This window comes from Phoca vitulina, unplaced genomic scaffold (assembly GCF_004348235.1).
Source record: "Phoca vitulina isolate PV1807 unplaced genomic scaffold, GSC_HSeal_1.0 scaffold23, whole genome shotgun sequence".
Classification (NCBI taxonomy): Eukaryota; Metazoa; Chordata; class Mammalia; order Carnivora; family Phocidae; genus Phoca; species Phoca vitulina.
The window spans coordinates 24,957,627-24,974,370 of record NW_022589726.1 but is presented as its reverse complement, the minus strand read 5'-3'; the positions used below and the strand labels follow the sequence as shown (position 1 = coordinate 24,974,370).

The window sequence follows — 16,744 nt, the reverse complement described above, 5'->3', positions numbered from 1 at the left end:
CATACCACAATACGTGCCAACCACAGACAATTGCCCTAGTCATTTGCACAAGGGACGAAAAAGAAAAAAAGCATTGTAGGTTGTTCAAGCAAAGACAGTAAGGGCAGGATTTAAGAGGACTTGTAGGGCAGGTTGAACTAGTGGATGGTTGAAAGCCAACCCAACCTGTCTTTTATCTACATTCTGAGACAGAAATGCCTCTGCTGGGTTTTTTTTTTTTTTTTCTTTCCCTTATGACTTGATTCTGAGCAGAAAAAGTGACACTAATGACGTCAGCCCAAATAAAAGCTGCATTATAAATATTTATTGAGCACCGGCTGTGCCATCATTATTTGGCACCATAAGTTACACAGTAGAAGGCTAAACACACTTCTTACCCTTGATGTCCTTGCAGTCTACCAGAGAAGACAAGATAGATGTGTGAAACCGTAATTGCTGAATTGTGTGCTGAAGAAAGCCAACTGGAAGCCATGATTAGGAAAGCCTTCCCGGAGCAGGTGGGACTCTAGCTGGTCTTAAAGAATGGCTTCATTGTGGCGCACAGCCTGTTGCTACCCAGCTGGGTGGAAACAGTGCAGGAGGGAGCAGGGCTCCCATGGGCACTCTTTCCAGTGGCTGGCTGGGGAAGAGAGAGGTCAGAACCTCCTTCTCTGCAACAGACAGTTAGAGAAGCAGCCATCCCAGCTGGATTTCCCTGCCTCTCCATCCAATTGCTCCATTACTGAATGGATCCATTGACCCTTGGATCCACTTTTGAAATTATGTAGACATTTTTCTTCCAGATGTTTGGGGTAAACACAATCCATTGATTTACTTAGTTTATATTTTATATATTTGAGCTAGAAATTTGAACACCAAATGTGTGGGATGTCTATGAAATAATTTGGTAAGTAACAAACCTAGAGACTCAAGTCCATACTTCTTAGAAGAGCGTTAATGACATTTAACAGCTTGCCCTCAATCCATATTGAAATGTGTAGGGGTGAAGTGATATGAAGCTGGGGGTAGACCTCAACGTATTTCAGCAAAGAAGGAATAATACATACTGCTGTGCTGTGTAATTTTGCTAATTGTTGATTCTGGATGATGGGCACATTGGGATTTATTGTGCTATTCTATTTTGTGGATGTTTGAAATGTTTTTTTTTAAAGATTTTATTTATTTATTTATTTATTTGACAGAGACAGACACAGCGAGAGAGGGAACACAAGCGGGGGGAGTGGGAGAGGGAGAAGCAGGCTTCCGGTGGAGTAGGGAGCCCGATATGGGGCTGGATCCCTGGACCCTGGGATCATGACCTGAGCCGAAGGCAGACGCCTAATGACTGAGCCACCCAGGTGCCCCAAAATGTTTTCTATAATACCTTTTTCTTAAAAATTAGTTGATAGTTTGAAAAGATAATTCTGGGAATGGGCAAGACTGAGCCTGGAGTTAAAGGAGGTAGATCCAGGTGAGGGCGTAGAGAATGAGAAAATGGAGCAGAAGTTAGCAGGGAGACCTCCAGCTGGGAAAAGCACTAGTCACCGATTTATTCTATGCAGGGCATGATGGAAATGATGTCTCTCTTCCCGGGGAGATTTCCCAGTTAAAAAAGAATGTTTAGGAAATGGAATGCTGCTTCTTGCTTCAACCCACTTGTCCAAATGTGACAAGTGGGAGTTAAAGAGGTAATCAGTCGAATGTGGATTATCAGGAACGGTATGTTGGGAAGATAATAGCACCTGTTAAGCAAGGAACATGTATGCACTTAACTATTGAAGTACTTTTATACAAATTCTCTCAAACATATATAAAAAGCCATTATTATGTCTGTTCTCTAGAGCTTCTCTTGCATTCTCTTCTTTCACCTGCAGGCTAAAGAGAAAGAGGCTAGTGAATCAAGAAACATTGAAAAAGGAAAAGATTTTTAAATGAGCCATTGTGTTAAAGCGGAAGAGCACAGGACCGAAAGGTAAGAAAACTTAGCTTAGAATTCTGGTTCTCCCACTTTCGAATTACAGGACTAAGGACAGTCATTTAGCTTTTCAAAAATTCAGTTTATGCCTCTATAAAACAGAGGTGCTAATAACTTCACAAGTCGGCTTGTAAGGAATAGACAGTATAATGAAGTGATTTTTGAAGAGTTTACTTGTGGCCATCGTTTGCAAACACTCTCCTCCGCCTTCCCTTGTGCTCGCCCCACAAGTCCTCAAGTCCACAGCAGATCCGGACAAATACACAAGATTACAAATTATAGGTGCTGTAGAGACTCAACTGGGTATGAGATGAAAGCCATCTGGGAATGACAGGAAAAGCAGAAGAACCTGGTTAATCTCCCCCAGGTGGAAGACAAGCTATAAGAGCAAGCGAGAAGGTTAGAGAGGGAGGAAAAGTGTGGGAAGCAGCCTTAAAATGGAGAATGATGCAGGGACACCTGGGTGGCTCAGTCGGTTAAGCATCTGCCTTCGGCTCAGTTTATGATCCCAGTGTCCTGGGATCGAGTCCCGCATCGGGCTCCTTGCTCAGTCGGGAGGTCTGCTTCTCCTCTCCCTCTGCCTGCCGTTCCCCCTGCTTGTATGCTCTCTCTCTCTCTCTGACAAATAAAATCTTAAAAAAAAAAAAAAAAAGACTGATACAAGGAAAAGCATTTCTCACTCCCAGCATTTCTTTCCCTGTGGAGGGACTTTTTCTAAAGTGACACTCCTGGCCTTTTTTTGCCTTCTCACTTCACTCCCCACAGAGGTGGAGGAGTGTATAGGGTTGGTGAGTTTGGAATGAGACACAGGACAAAGAGAAGCTAGCCCTTTGCTCATCCTTTCCCTCGTGGCATCTGCCCGCCTGCCAAAAGCCTGAATTCTCATCTGCTTTCTCACTGATGGCACTGCTGAAACTACAGCATGGTACATGGGAAAATGGGCTTTCTCATACTGAAATCCCGCATTAGAGGGAATTGTCCACATAGTCCATTGATGCTAGAAAATAGCCGGCCTACCCCACATGGGGCAAATCCCCACTTACAGCTAAAGTTATCGGAGGGCCCACCCAACCCGCCATGAAATATATTGAGAAGAGACAGATGGTTTTACGTATTGAACATTTGTGTCCACTCCTCCCCACATTGATATATTGAAATTCTAACCCCCAAGGTGATGTTATTATGAGGTGGGGCCACTGGGAAGTAATTAGGTCATGTGGGTGGAGCCCTCATGAATGGGGTTAGTGCCCTTATAAAAGGGACCCAGAGCCTCCTCACTCTGTTCTCTGCCATGTGAAGACAGGATGAGAAGCTGACCGTCTAAAAACCAGGAAGTGGGTCCTCACCAGACCCCAGATCTGCCTGCACTTTGATCTTGGACTTTCCAGCTTCCAGAACTGTGACAAATAAATTCCTGTTGGTTATGTCTATGGTGCTTTGTTATAGCAGTCCAAACTAACTAAAACAAGTGATCTTTAAAAAACATACATCAGTTGTCATTCCTCTGCTTACAACCTCCATGGCTTCCCACTTCTCCTGGAATAACATCCAAACTTTTTGCTGTGGTCTCCTAGGCCCTACAGGATCTGCCTCTGCTACCCTCCTTTCTCATCTGGGAGACAGTCCTCCCACCATTCTGGCCCTCTAACAGGCTCCTAAAAAGTGAAGACATTTCTACTGCTCTTCTATCTGCCCAGAACTTCCATCCTAGACCTTCACATGACTACCTTCTGATGCTCTAAGCCTCAACTTAAATATCACCTGCTCAGGGAGCCTTTACCTAATCACCTACGTAATTTCTGAGTGCAGCATCCTGCTTTGTTCCCCAACATCCCTAATAATTAATAATTACTTTAGATAGTTATGTACCTACTTGATTATTTGTTTTCTTCCTGCTTTATTGAGCCATAAATGACATGTTACATTGTGTAAGTTTAAAGCATACAGTGTGTTTATTTGATATATGTTATGGAATGATTACCAAGGTAAGGTTAGTAAACATTTCTATCACCTGATATAATTATCATTTCTTTTTTGTGGTTAGAACACCTCAGATCTATTCTCCTAGCAACTTCCAAGTGTATAGTACAGTACTATTAACTAAAATCACCACCCTCTACATTAGTTTCCAGAATGTATTCATCTTATAACTGGAAGTCTGTGCCCTTTGACCAGCATCTCCCCATTTCCCCCTGAACTCCCCAACCCTGTTTCCATCGTTCTACTCTCTGTTTCTATGAATTTGGCTTTTTTAGATTCTATATATAAGTGATAGTATACATTATTTGTTTTTCTCTGACTTATCTCACTTAGCATAATGTCCTCAAGGTCCATCCATATTGCTGCATATGGCAGGGTTTCCTTCTTTCTCATGCCTAAATAATATTCCATTGTGTGTGCATGTATATACATATATACATATGTGTATATATATATTATATATGTATATATGTGTGTGTATATATTATATATAGTTATATATGTTTATATGTGTGTATATATTATTTTATGTATAATTATATAAGTGTATATGTGTGTGTATATATATATCTTATATATATAATTATATTATATATAATCATCTATCTTATCTTCTTGGTATGTCCAGTATCTAGCACAGCTTAATAAATATTTGTTGATTGACAAAAGGAATGAAAGATTACTGAGTCAGAGTTTGTCTAAATTATAAAGGGAAATTTACAGAGAATCGGGGTTCAAGTAGACTCGAAGTTCTCTAAAGGGACAAGGGAAGAGCACATTCAAGATAAGGAGAACCCTGGAGTTCTTGGTACCTCTAGCCCAGATAGCACCTGTCCCTCCCAGTATGCTTCAGGGGGATAGTAGAACTTCTATTAATATTTATTTTTATTTTATCCTTTTCTATTTTTTGTATGTTATACGTTTACATAATGTATTACTGCAGTAATGCATGTAGATAAATTTTATGTAAATAAATATGAGCATAAAAGAGATGCAAGCCCCAAATTATTTTGATTAAAGAGTTATATGATCAAAAAAAGCAAGGAAGCCTCCACCAGAGAGAATAAAAAAGCCACACATGGGATGTAAGGCTGGGAAGGCAGCGAGTATGTCCGTGAGAATCTCATACGTTGTACTAAGAAGATTGGGCTGTGTTATTTAGGCCATGAGGAGCTACCAAAAATGGGGATTTTCACTTTTTCCTAAGAGAATGCCTACTCTTGATGATGTTAGTGACTTTTAAAAAATTCTCTTTTTTAAAAATTAAATGAAAGATTTTAAAGATATTATAAAAATAACTGTCCTTGCCATCCAAATGTAGCAAACATTAACATTTTGCTGTATTTGTAAGTCCTTTTTCAAAGAAATAAAACGTGACAGATAAATGTAAAGCTGGTATCCTTCGCTCTCCAATTTAACTCCCTCTATCCCTCAACAGTGTACACATAAACAACATATTGCTTTTTTTCACTCATCTTTCAAATCTATCTTTACTGATAACTGCTTCATAGTGTCCCCACTGTCTGAATAAACCCTATTATTTATGAATTCCCCTACTAATGAGCATTTGGATTGTTTCAAGCTTTTTGACATTACTAGTAGGTTTTTGGTATACACCCTTCATCAGATTTAAGAAGATTCCTTATATTTATAATCTGACAGGACTTTTTTTTTAATAACAAATGAATCTTAAACTTTACCAAATATTTTTATTATGATTATCTGCTAAGATGTGTATATAATTTTACTTTTTCAATTAATGTATTAAATTACATGGGTAGATTTTCCAGTATTAAACTATGCTTGATTTGTGAGTTAAAGTCAATGTTGGTCATAATTACAGTTTTAAAATATTGCTACCTGGATTTAATTTGCTAATAATTTATTTCATAATTTTACATCTGTTTCCATAAATGACATTTGTCAATAAGCTTATTGCTTAGTTTTAGCATACAGGTTATGCTAGGCATGGACAAGTCGATTATCTTGCCCTTTTTTCCTCTTCTCTGAAATGTTTATCTATTTCTTGAAATTTCATGCAACTCATCTTTTGTTACCTAAAATATATTCTTTGGAAGAATAGATCTGAGAAAACTGGTCCGATTTAGCAATAATTCACTTATTTGGCTTTTCTGTTTCTTCTGAGTTTATTTTAATTTTTATATTTTCCTAGGAAACTGTCCATTTTATTTATATTTTCCAATGGTTAGTCTTTATGAGTTTATATATATATTTACAGTATTTGTGGTTATGGCCCTATGTTCCTATTGCAGTTCATTATTAATGCCTCTTTTTATTTTTTATTTTTTGATAAGTTTTCTTAGGGATATATATATATTTTTATCGGCCTTTTCACAAAATCAGTTTTGAGTTTGTTAATTATTACTATTGGTGATTTTTCTTTGTTTTCTCTATTCATTTCTGCTCTCATTATGATTAACTTCTTATATTGTTTTGTAAGTTTACTGTTTTATGTTTACAGTATCTTAAATTGTTAAATCATTTGTTGAAAATAATTTTTATTGTTTATAAGTAAATACATTAAAGTAGAAATTTCCTTCTAAATATTATAGCTGCATAATATAAATTTTGAAATGTAGTGGGGTTTTTTTTTTTGCTGTTGTTCAGCCTTAAATATTTTATCATTTCCTGTGTGATTTCCTCTTTAACCTTGTGTGGTTTCATTAACTCTTTAATGAACTGTTTGGGAGTTTCAGGGTTTTTTAAAACTATCATTTTATTATTACTTTCTAAATTAATTACATTAAAGAACATGGTTTATGTGACACCACGTTCCTGTGTGGAATCTGTTGGAACATTCTGTTACCCAATACATGTTGAATTTGTATAAATGTTCTACCTGTGCTTGAAAAGAATGTATATGCTTTATATATCGGCAAAAGGTTTTGTGTGTGCACGTTTATGTACAATAAACTCTTAATTTAGCAGACCAAATATTTTTTATCCTTACTAACTTTATTTTGTCTATTTTATCTCTCTGTTTTGATCAAGGTTTTTAAAATTATTCAACCATGATTGTAGGTTTTTCTATTCCATCCAAAACGTTTTGTGTTTTGTAGTTTGAGACTATGTTGTCAAGTTTATACATGCTCATGATTATTATGTCTTCTTGTGGATTGTTCTTTCATCATTGTGTAGGTCTGCTTCAATCCTATTAAGGCATTTGACTTACGTTTTCTTCTCTTTGACTTTAACATTGCCACAGCAGGTTTTGTTTTCATTATAATCCTAGAGTATTTTACTTTGTGGTTTTATTTTATGGGTTTGTCTATAAGCCATAAATAGCTTGATTTTTATGAAATCTTTTATTGGTATTTTAATAGTTAAGTTTAATCCATTTATACTTATTTTGATTATTGAAACATTTAGAATTATTCATGTCATACTGTGTGTTTTATGTTTACCATGCTTTTTCTTTTGCTTCCCCCCACTGTTTCTTTCCTTTAGTTGATTTGATAAAGTTATTTTAATAAAAATGTAAAAGTTTCAGTATCTCTTTCCTCATAATAAAATTATAATTCTTTACACACTGAGCTTTTCTTTCTAATTTATAGGCATCACTTAATTAATTTACAAATGTGTTCACCAATTAGGCATCATATTTCCTCTCTACAGATTTTTTTGTTGTTAGAGTAAATCTTTGTAAAAAGCTCTTTAATCAAGGGCCTCCGGACAGAAAACTATTTTTGTGTATCTGAATAATGTCTATATTTTAAACTCAATTTTAAATAATAGTTTAGCTGGCGATAAAATTATATTTTGTGCTGCCAGCAAAACTCCAAGAAATTGGGGCAAACAAGTCCTTCTTTGAAGAGGCATCTAGGTAGTTCCTCACAGAGTCCACCACACCACAATTCTCCTTCTGTCCTGACATGATTTGAGGGACATCACAAGTTGAGTCCCCATGAAAGCAGCTTGGCTCACATTCTAATTGCTCAACTGTTTCAGCTTCCCTTACATCCCACATGGACTACTTTATGTAAGTTATGAAACTCCGGCAGGTGTCACAGCCCATTTTTAGCTTACCTTTACAGTCTGGGGGAATCTACCGCTGTCCCTGTTTCCTTTTACACAATTAGTCTGGCATAAGTTTCCAATAAAATATGGAGTAAATGTTGTCAGATCTTGGTTGTTGTCATTGTTGTTGTTGTTGGTTGTAATTTGATCTGAGAGGATCTGAATTTTTATCAGTTCAACCCATTTATATTTATTTTGATTTGTGCTTGTTAGAACACACTTATGCTATCTTATTTTATGTTTTCTACCTACTGTATTTTATTCTGATTTACTATCCTTCACAAGGTAGATGAAATTTTGTCTGATGTGAAAGTTATACATTCTGTTTTTCTTCTTTGAGTATTCATCCTTATATTTATTTTTCTATAAATTTCTCAACCATATAAATGTTCTATTTTTCCCTGAATAAGACAAGTACTTTACATCCTCTCTTTCCTTTGATCTCCTTCCTACCCTACCTTTATTCTGAAGTGTAATGATATTACCATCTAGACTTTTACATTTATTAAGGGTTGTTAGACACATTTTAAAAATCTAGGTTTATAGGCAAAAGGTAGACTTCAATAATTATTGAATCACTCTCATTACCCAAATATTTCTGTATTAAAATAAATGAATATGGGAAGAATTATATACCATATGTTTGGATTTAAATTTGATAGAGACTCTTTTGTAATTTACTTGCCAGTCTATAAGAACAAAACTAGGGATCTGAGGTATCAACATTAAGGAAAATTTTATAGGAAGTTCTGAGTATGCAGATTAAAAAGGCACACCACAATCCAGACAAAACTAAACCATGAACTATTTTGGAAAATTTCCTGAACTTTAAGGATAATGAAAAATTTCTATGACCTTCCAGGCAAAAAAATTTGTTTCCTACAAAGAAGGAAAATTAGCCTCACCTCAAACTTTTCTTGTGTCACACTAATGCCAGAAGACCATGAAACAAAAATCACAAATTATAAAGGGGAAATTGTGAGACTCAAGAATGTAATAACCCGATGAATTGTTGGCCATTTACTTAAGCTACAGATAAGAACTTAAAATATATTCCACCCTGAAGATAAAGTAATCACAACTTAGAATGGGAAATATGGGATATAAAAAAGTGGCTGAAAATATGAAAATTAAGCAGAATTTATTGTAAATAATCATTGGAAATAGAGTTACAAAATCAAATGTGTATAGTAAAAGCAATTTGAAAGAGAAAATCTGAAAGATTATAATTTAATAAACATAATCTGGACCCCAGATTATAGCAACAAATTGGGAACTAGCTACCTGGATGCAGAAGGGAGAGAGAAACCTATGCATATGGGACGGTTCTTCTTTCCCTGGAGATGAAATTTCAGGCCAGTTCCATGACTTCTCATTACCTTCTGGTAGTAATTAGTATGTCAAATAATAATCAAAATTTAAACTCTATTCAAAGATTATCCCCTTTCCCAACTCAGGCCTTTTACAAACGAACTCTCTGTGAGAAAAGTATTGTTTGTTGGCTTCTCTCTTTCCTAGCACTTTTATCGTTCCTACCCAACTTCTAAGCTAGTTTTTAGACTCAATTATGTTGGAACCTAGAGAAAGAGAAAAGTAAATCAGCAAGAGAAAGAACTAACCCCATGAATACATTTGAAGGAGTACCAGTAAATCAAAATAAAGTTGCCCAATGATTACATCCCATGGGTCATACTTGTTCAATATATGTAATGGTCTCACAATTATACCCTTTGTTTTGTCTCCTGTCATATCTCCAGCATCATGGACTGCCTGGCACACCATAGGAAGTCAGCAAATATTTGTGATGAATAAGTGGATAAGTAAGGAAGTATATGATACACAGAAGAGATGCACTACAACAAAATGGCAAAGGTTAAAAAAAAAAAAAGAATGGGCCAAGGTTTTCCAGTCAAGTGTAAATTAAAATAAAGTAGAGGAAGCAAGATAAGTTGTATAAAATAGAATCCAAGTCAAAAAGAAACAGTATGGGGGTGCCTGGGTGCCTGAGTCAGTAAGCGTCTGCCTTCTGCTCAGGTCATGATCCTGGGGTCCTGGGATCGAGTCTTGCATCGGGCTCCCTGCTCAGCAGGGAGTCTGCTTCTCCCTCTGCCCCTCCCCCCGCTCATGCTTGCTATCTCTCTCTCTCTCTCAAAAATAAATAAATAAAATCTTTTTAAAAAGACAGTATAAAAGTCATTAGTCCATAATAAAAACATATCAATGAGCTTTAAGCACTAAATACAATAGCTTTAAAATGTGGAATGTATGATTGTTAAAAATCAAAGCAGAAACAAAAACATGTATATTCTAAAAGAATTTATAGACCATTTTTAGCCTTTGACAGATCAAGTATACAAAAAATAACAATGACATAAGGAATTTGAAATTTAGGGAAAAAAGAACCCTATAAAAATACATAATTCCTTGTGTCTTGGGTGTATTTATAAAAAGTGATACTTTAAGAGATTCACTATGTTGGCCTACCCAATATCATTCTAAACTTGATTCTCTACAAAATAGGTACCTTTTCAGTTTTCCAGTCTCTATCTGTAGGCTCTCCTGTGGCTGGGGCTGCCCATGGGCTTTAGTTCTGACCAAAGACACATCAGCAAGGACCAGCTAGTACTGGCTCTTACCTTCCTCCTTCTTCCTGCCCACAACATACACCGAATGCCTGAGATGCAGCCCCATCTCTGCATATCAGCAGAGCAGGAAAAGGGAAACAACCCTGTTCCTTCATGGCAGTCCTGGACTTCTTACTGTGGACTGTTCCAGGACAAGAACCGGCCCCTTCCTCACGCAAGCCCCTTACCAGTTCTTCTGGTCCTGCCTGCCTAACTTACACGGTCAAAAAACACATCAATAAATACACCAACACAGAGCCTGTCTAGCCACGTCCTCCAACCACAATTCAACAAAACTGGAAATAAGTGGTAAGAGTTTTAGTCAGTCATAAAATTTAAGGTGTTCTTCTCAGTAAGTACTGGCAGGAAGGAAATAAGAATGCAAAATATATACTTGTTGGACAAAAATAAGGTATTAAATTAAGAATTCTCAAGATATAATAATTACAAATTCTACACACACCTCCTTAGGATTTCTTTTTTTTTTTTTTAAGATTTATTTATTTATTTGTCAGAGAAAGAGCACTTTTTAAGATTTATTTATTTGTCAGAGAGAGAGCACAAACAGAGTGAGAGAGAGCACAAACAGAGTGAGAGAGAGAGAGAGAAAGAGAGAGAGCACGAACAGGGGTGGGGGGCAGAGGGAGAAGCAGGGTCCCCGCAGAGCAGGGAGCCTGACATGGGACTCGATCCCGGGACCCCGAGATCATGACCCCAGCCGAAGGCGGATGCTTAACCAACTAAGCCACCCAGGCATCCCCCCCTTAGGATTTCTTATCAGCTCTTTCTCCTTTATTTTTTCCCTTAAAATTTATCACTTTCTTGTATACTACATAATTTAGCATCTTTTCCACCTTCCTCTACCAGTGTAAGCTCCATGAAGTCAGGGATTTGTGTTTGTTTTGTTCACCGTGGCATCCCCAGTTGTTGAAATATTGCCACAGTAGACATTCAATAAAATTATGAAATGAATTAATAATTCCACTAAAGGCAAAATGAATAATCTTAATTTTTATTATTAAAGCTAAATATGAAAAATAAATAATCCAACTCAAGTTGAAAGAGATAAACACCAATCATCTAATAAATAAAATACCTAAGTAAAGCAGAGAGAAAAGTAATAAAGATAAGCCAAAATGAATTTTGAAAAGTAGGTTTTATATTAAATGAAAAACTTCTTGATGAAAAAAATACAATAGATAAACCTTTGGTAAATCTAATCAAGAAAAGTGGAAAGTCCCTAACAAAAATAGGGACAAAAAAGCTATTATAACAGATAGAAAGGAGAATGATGAATGATAGTAGAGAACTATTTATAATTCCCTGCCTATAATATTTACCCTTGGAAAATAGACAATTTTCTGTGAAAATATAAATTTAATAAAATTGACTTAAGAAGGTCAACAAAATCAGAATAGATCAATAATCATCAGTAACCTAGAAATGGAAGCTTATTAAATCATTATTTAAGAAATAAAAGAAGAATTTTTTTCAGTGTTTCAAACTCTCAGGGAAATACAAACCTCTGTGCTATAGAAACTATTTTTTTTAACGATTTTATTTATTTATTTTGACACAGAGAGAGAGAGACAGCGAGAGAGGGAACACAAGCAGGGGGAGTGGGAGAGGGAGAAGCAGGATTCCCGCAGAGCAGGGAGCCCGATGTGGGGTTCGATCCCAGGACCCTGGGATCATGACCTGAGCCAAAGGCAGATGCTTAACGACTGAGCCACCCAGGTGCCCCTGTGCTATAGAAACTATTAAAGAGCAGAGCAAAACATGAAATTGGTGACGAAGTTTATCAAGTGACTTTCCACTCTCCACTGGTGGTATTTTTTTCCTGAGCCTATTGATTTGATTTATAGTCTTATTAAAAATCCTAGTAGTAAATCACTGCTGCATTGTCATGGTGGAGAACTCTTTTACTAGACTGTTGAATTCAATTTGCTGGTCCAACCCTACAATAGAATATTAAACAGCCAATTAAAGGGGAGGTTCTGAAGAAATTTTTACAACATGAGAAAATGCTTATGAAATAATAGTGTTTTCTTTATTCCATTTTATTCCCTCTAGTGAGGTGAAAATTATACATCTTTGTTCTTGCATACAGCATTTCTCAACCTTAAATTCCACCTTGTCTGGAATTCCACGGTTTTTGGCGTCTCTTCCGGCGTGCTGTATTGATAACTGGTGGTCTCCGGGGGGCCAACAAATGGTCTGCCAGTAGTTTGGTAATTTTAAAGAAAAAGATGAGGAAATCATCTTGCTCACATACATTTCCCCAACTTGAAATATTAGATTAGTAATGATCTTCATAGGAATCCCATCACAATCCAGTAACGCTTGTGTTTTTAAAAATTATCCATGAACTGAAAGGGCATGTTATTTCATCTCAGGAATACTAAGTTAAGAGCATGAAGTTCTTCTCCCTTTAACTTATTTTCACATGATTTGCATATTTGCACATTTCCATTAATTAAAGGACTAGATCCAAAGGTGCTGGACAAGTTAGACCTCTTTTCTCTCCCCTATACCGAGTAGCTGGTAACAAGCCCATCTGCCTCCAGATTAAAGTTGTGACAACTTCTGCCTGTGTTCTACTTGTGGAAAATTAGCATTTTTTTCACACTGTTCACATATTTGCATTATTTGAATGTTGTTTACATTTGGTATATTTGCATTTCACCTTTTATGTTATAGCTCAAGTCAACAAAATGGATGGGTGGGTCAAAAGTGTTTTATTAAAGAGTAAGCAGAGTCATTGACAGGCTGATTTGAAGATGTATATGGAAATCAAAGGATCTAGAGGAGTCAAAACTATCTTAATAAAGGTTGGGATTTGTTTTATGAATTTTAAAAACTATTTTTTATGATTTTGAATGGCTTGTGTGGTGTACATATTAGCTTGAATAGCCTGAATCTGTCACTTTAGGACTGAAATGCATGGAACATAAGCTGTCAGAATTTTTAATAAGACAAAGCAAATAGTACAATGGTAGAGCATTTGACCCTTTCCCATTACTTGATCATTTTCTTCCCTCGTTCAAAAACAGATTGACAATACTGGGTCTATTTAAAAAAAAAAAATCATATCCAGGGGCACCTGGCTGGCTCAGTCAGAAGAACATGCAACTCTTGATCTCAGGGTTGTAAGCTTGAGTCCTAAGTTGGGTGTAGAAATTACTTAAAAATAAAATGTTTAAAAAAATAATAAAATAAATAAAAAATCACATCAGAATTTTGGAACTCTCTGCATCCTCTGATTGGAAGAGGGGTCCAATTTCCAGTATGGCAGGGTATACGGGTGGCTGGTCCACTGGAATTGAGAGGTCCCTGTGCTTCTTAGTCCTAGCATCTGACTGAGCATCACCCATGGCACAACATCTCTGTTAGGATTTATGCTAGAAGAACATGCTGAAATCTCTGTTTCCCTTTCCTCTTTCCTGCCCCTACTTGTTATAGAGTTCCAGATGACTCCTGAGTCTTTCTCCAGACCCACAGCTCATGCTAGACTAGCACCAAGAATTTCATACATTCTATTGAAGAAAGCTTGTCACAAGTTTAATCAGCTAGGTTGCTACCGCTCAGTGTGGGGAGAGAAAAGGCGTCCAGATCCATCAGATAGAATTAATTATCCTGATCGTTACCCCAAACACCCTCCCCCTTCATGCTCTTTCTATCAGTTGGCCCTGAGCTGGAGCGTCTGAGCTTCCTGGGGAAGGATCCTTACCTGTGTGAGCTGTTCCTATGGTTTTTATTCTTGTCTTTTCTGTCCCAGCAGAGAAGGAAACAGCAAAAGGAGGAGATTGACAATAAGCGAGGGAAGAAATAATTGACAGTTTCCTGAGGGTCTGGAAAAGACAGAATTGAGAACACAGAACAGAAATAGCAACACTTTTTGTTAAATGGAGAGAAGACAGGAAAGCAGGGAACAAGGATAGCCTTAGATAAATTATCACAGTGCTTTGTGTGCAACAGTGACTCAAATACTTACTGAATTCAACAGGTATTAACTAGTGACACAAACTACCAGCTCTTAATGAATAAGAAAAGGTGTCACTGAGACATTATACCCAGCAATCAGCCATGTGGAAATTCAATATAGATATTTAGAGCAAAGCACTGGGCTGGGTTGACCGTGTGGTTGACTTAAAGAGTAAATGGTAAACTCAGTAGTTCCCTCTTCTTTTAATTATAATGATTACCAAATGCACCTTGTTAGTCATACCAGGACTAACCTGCACTGGCAGCATAAATCCTCTCCCAACTAACAAGGACTGAGCTCTTAAGTGTCAGGCTCTGTGCCAAATACCTAAAGACATTGTAGTTTCATTTAATTTCCCACAACAACACAGGGAAAGAAAGTGACTCAGAGAAATTAAGTACTTTGCCAGGGCCAGAGGTCTAGAGAGCAGGGCTGAGATTCAAACTCAGATCTGCCTCACTTGAAAGCCTACTCCACGTAATTAAAATTAATTAATTTTAAAGATCAACCTCCAGTAAATTAATTTCATGCTAGAAAGTTACTGTTGAAGTACCTAACAGAGACAACGTCCCACAGAAAAACAATGCCATTTAACCCGACTCTTGTATAGCTCTATAAAGTGTCATAGATTTGTGGGTATTTTTGGGAAACTGACAACTTGTGGACGGAGCATAACTTTGTGTTCAGCTCTAGCCTTCTCGTATTCCGGTGAGAAAGCAATTTTAAAATGCCTCCTATTTCTCTCCCTCTGAATTTGAGGTCCTCTATTATTTTCTGTTGTCAAAACGCAGACAAACCTTATTATTTTATTAGGTCATCGGATATGATTTATTTGTCTCCCAGGAGGAGTGACTGTAGAAGGGGAGAGTGACAGGACTTATCAGGCCCCGAGTGGACTGAGCTCACCCATTAAGTCAGCCTGTCTGCCCTGCTTTCGACAGTTATTAATGCTTCCATCTCCTGCCGCTTCCACTGCCTGTCCTTTGGGGGTGCCAATTCCAGATGTCATTGTGACATCGTGACAGTACTCACAGCCCTAACAGGCCAGTGGTTTCCATGTCTTGGGCATAGTCCTACTGTAACAGTAGGTTCCTGGTTGGCCACCTTCCCATGCTTCCTCCAGGAAGCCCAAAATGACTAGCCGGAGCCAGTCCCAGCCTCTTGCTTGGGCCAGTTTCAAGTTAAAATTGTTTCTCAGCAAGCAAGCATTGCATGTGGCTAATTCCCCACTAACCAGCATTCTCTGCTTGACTTCCATCAGCCTTCATTGTGTTACAGCCCTACGTGGTTGGTGAGCCCTGCAAGCCTACTCCACAAGCCTACTGTGTGGCCATGATAACAGCTCTTCCTCCCAGAGGCTGGGTGAATAGGAACAGTGGGAGATACGATTTCCTTGTATCAGTCAGATGTGCTAGGTTATGCTGTGGTAACAAATGACCCCAAAGTCTCTGTGGCATACAGCAACAAAGGTCTATTTCTCATTCATGTTATGCATCCATTGTAGCTTGGCCTTAGCTCTGTACCACACCAGCTTCACTCCAGGATGAGGCTAAGGAGCAAATGTCTCTGGGGAACATTAAGACTGTGGCAGAGGCAAATGAAGCATGACAAAACTCAAGCTCGTTCTTAAATCTCCTTCCCTACTTCATCCACAAAGCAAGTCATATATATGGCCACTCCTGATAGCAACAGAGAGGGAATGTGAAATCCTCCTTCAGGGAGCAGCGCCCCATGGAGCGGCAACAACCATTTGAGCATGACTACGATCTACCGCTCTCACTTTGGAGACCTGTCACAACATCACCAAATTGTCTTAGAAGGAGCACCGCCCGTGGACCTCAAGTCTCAAGATTTCACAAGATTCTGCCAGAGCAGCAGAGACCTGCTCATTTTCTCCCCGTGCCTGCCATATTGAGTTGAGCTTGTCCCACACTGACAGATGGCGCTGGTGTCCTAGAGACTCCCTGAGGTGAGTCAAGGTGTTGCTCCTGGTCTTTGTAATTCCTAGGCTCTGTGATCCCAATATCTTAAGAGGTGGACCTCAACCCTTGCCCAGCCCTTGGGGCAAGGTACGTAGTGAGGCTCCTCCACCAGAGGCTGCATGCAGTGAAGGACACTCTACCCTGAGTCACTTCTTTTTACAGCCTGTCAGAGACCAAATTA

At 37.8% G+C, this 16,744-nt stretch overlaps 1 long non-coding RNA gene across 1 annotated transcript; it reads left to right on the top strand.

Annotated features, from left to right (window-relative positions):
- Positions 1-366: 366 nt before the first annotated feature.
- On the top strand, positions 367-16,520 carry LOC116642552. The gene is made up of 3 exons (XR_004301353.1): positions 367-497; positions 1,854-1,951; positions 16,086-16,520. It is a non-coding gene; the product is annotated as an uncharacterized LOC116642552 (long non-coding RNA).
- Positions 16,521-16,744: the final 224 nt, after the last annotated feature.